This window comes from Silene latifolia, chromosome Y, assembly GCF_048544455.1.
Source record: "Silene latifolia isolate original U9 population chromosome Y, ASM4854445v1, whole genome shotgun sequence".
NCBI classification, from domain to species: Eukaryota; Viridiplantae; Streptophyta; class Magnoliopsida; order Caryophyllales; family Caryophyllaceae; genus Silene; species Silene latifolia.
In genome coordinates, this window is record NC_133538.1 from 225,980,388 (window position 1) to 225,983,267 (window position 2,880).

Here is a 2,880-nt window from a genome sequence, read left to right on the forward strand (position 1 = left end):
CGATAAAATTTCTTTCATAAACTTTAAATAAGAGGGTACCTTTGTCAAAGAATTCATGAACGGCACAGTGACTTCCAAGCTCTTCAGAAGTTCGACAAATTTGCCGAATTGTTGATTAGCTTTAGTATTCTGCAGCCGCCTCGGGAAGGGAACCGTGATAGGTATCTCAAGTCCCTTGTTTCTCGCTTCCAATGTATCTTCCGGTGCAAGTTCTGTATCCTTTGGACGCTTCTTACCTCTCGAACGGGGTCTTTCCGGTGATTCCTCGGTTAAACGAGCACTGGCAAGCTCTCGAATAAGCTTCCCGTCATCAATACTACTCGATCGACCAATAAACCCATTCGATCGAGCAGTTTCTCCTTCAGAATCAATCGATCGAGTAAAATTCCCACTCGATCGATCAACTCCACTTTCTACTTCACTCGATCGAGTAGAATAACTACTCGATCGACCAGTCTGCTCTTCCTGTTCACTCGATCGAATGGAAAAACCACTCGATCGAGCACTTTCGCTTCCGATTACGCTCGATCGACCACCTGTAATCAGTCGATCGAGCACTTGCTTTGCCGTGAGCTTATTTTCTTCGTCAGAACACTGTTCACCATCAGTTTTAGCCTTCCTTGGGTCTGATTTCAACACTTTCGGTCCCTCATAAGAAAGACCGCTTCTCAATTTTATCAGATTTACCGTCTCATGTGGATTCTTCTCGTTTTGAGTCGGTAAATGGCCCTGCTTTCTCGAGGATTGATTCGCGGCTAGTTGGGCAACTTGAGTCTCAAGTGCCTTTATGGACGCGTCCTTTTGTTGATCACTTGAGTTTCTTTGTTGATCACTCAGCTGAAACTGCTTTGTAAGGGCTTGCATCATGGACTTAAGCTCACCAATTTCGCTCATCGTGCCGGAAGATGATGCACCGTGATTAGGAGGATTGAAGGACGGGGGCTTCTGATAGCCCTGTTGATTCTTATGTGGAGGAATATACGGCTGCTGCTGGTTCGGAGGAGGAGTAGGATTGAGCACATTTTGACTACTCCACCTCAAATTGGGATGGACGTTCGGCTCATAATAAGTATTTGTCTGCCTGTAATGTTGAACGGCAGCACAAGACTCAAGGGGACTAGGACAATTCTCTGAAATATGTCCCTCAGCTCCACATCTTCTACAGACGAAAGGACCGTCTGAAACAACATTTACCTGATACATCCCTCCTTTTGAAGCTCCTCCCAACTCATACTTATCAAATCTCGCAGTGAGAGCTTCAAGTGCAGCTATAGAAGGAGATTCAGCACTCCTCCTTTGATTCCCACTGGAATTCAAATACTCATCTTTATGAGTGGCTAAGTCATCAATGATCTTCCACCCCTTAGTCTCTCCCATATTCTCAGTAAATTGGCCACTAGCTGCAGCATCCAAAATAGCCCTCTGATCGTCATACAGCTCGTTATAGAATTGTTTGCATAGACTCCACTTTTCGAAACCATGGTGCGGAATGGTTCGCACCAACTTCTTGAAACGGACCCATGCCTCATGAAAGTTCTCATCAGGCCCCTGTTTAAAGCTCGTGATCTAAGCTCTAATGGCATTAGTCTTCGAGGCAGAAAATTACTTCTTGTAAAATGTTAAAGCCAGTGAATTCCTGTCAGTTATCCCATGAACAGCCCGGTCCAGATCCCTATACCACTCCCTTGCAGCATCGCGGAGTGAGAAAATAAACATGGTTTCTTTTATCTGATTCGGGGTCACGCCAGTTGGTGGGGGTATGGAACAACAATAATCGATAAAGGTCTCCATGTGCTTAGCTGCATCTTCATTTACAGCTCCCCCAAATTGGTTTCTCTCAACCAAATTGATGTAGGACGGCTTCGGCTCGAAATTTCTTGCCTCCCCTGGTAGTACAAATCCCTTATAGAGATTCGCAGCTGTCGGCTCAGAGTGACTGGCAATGATTGCTTCTTCGGCCATTTCTGGAATGTCCGGAGAAGTGACGGTTTCAACTGATGAAGTAGAAACTGGAGAGCAAGGTGGATCCTCCTCGAAAAGCTCGTTCTCATAAAAGCTAGAATGAGAACTAGGTTCTTCCTCTGACTGTTGGACTTGAAATAATCTCCTCTTTGCGCGCAAGGTTCTCTCAATCTCAGGATTTAATGGTAGTAGTTCACCACCCTGTGACCTGCGCATAAGAAGAAACTACAAATAGAATATAAGAACAGTTTAAGGAACAGACGCCCCTTAAACTAAAAGAAAGACTAAAAATAAACAACTAATATTTTAAACAATTGCCTCCCCGGCAACGGCGCCAAAATTTGACTCGTCTGTCGCGTACCTGTGAAAAATACCAACTGGCTCTAACTAATATAGCTAGGGAAGTCGGGTCGAATCCACAGAGAGGTAGGAAATTGTCAGCTTAATCTAAGTTCATCAAGGTAACCAAATTGGGGGATTTTTAATTGTGATGTCCTAAACTAATAAGAGGGTAAGGAAGAGAGAAAACGAGAATAAAGATTAACCAAGGAGAGGAAAACAGCTAAGACAGACGGTTCACCATATTCATCCGGTCAAGTAATCTAGGTCTCAGGTCAATGCAAATACCGTCTAAGGAGCAGTGAATATCTCCTTTCGGTCTCAATTCACCCTAGAGCGTGAATAGCTTAGCTTTTGCCCTAACTACAATACCCTATTGTTCGCTACTAGTCTCGCCTTTTCCAACCTTTTGGTCCAGGTCAAGGATCACTAAGATATAAATGTCTAATAATTGCGTCTCAATTAGACAGATCATATTAATTCCAAAGATTTAAACAACAAAGACCAAACCAAAGATCAACCCAATAAATCGATTACTATCCCTTCATAATTATGGATCCCCTTTAGTCTTAGCAGAGG

The 2,880-nt window shown here is 43.7% G+C and overlaps 1 non-coding gene across 1 annotated transcript; it reads left to right on the plus strand.

Moving 5' to 3' along the window:
- Nucleotides 1-1,474: 1,474 nt before the first annotated feature.
- LOC141636714 (small nucleolar RNA R71) lies at nt 1,475-1,581 on the plus strand. The gene has a single exon (XR_012541306.1). It is a non-coding gene; the product is annotated as a small nucleolar RNA R71 (small nucleolar RNA).
- The last annotated feature ends 1,299 nt before the right edge of the window (nt 1,582-2,880 follow it).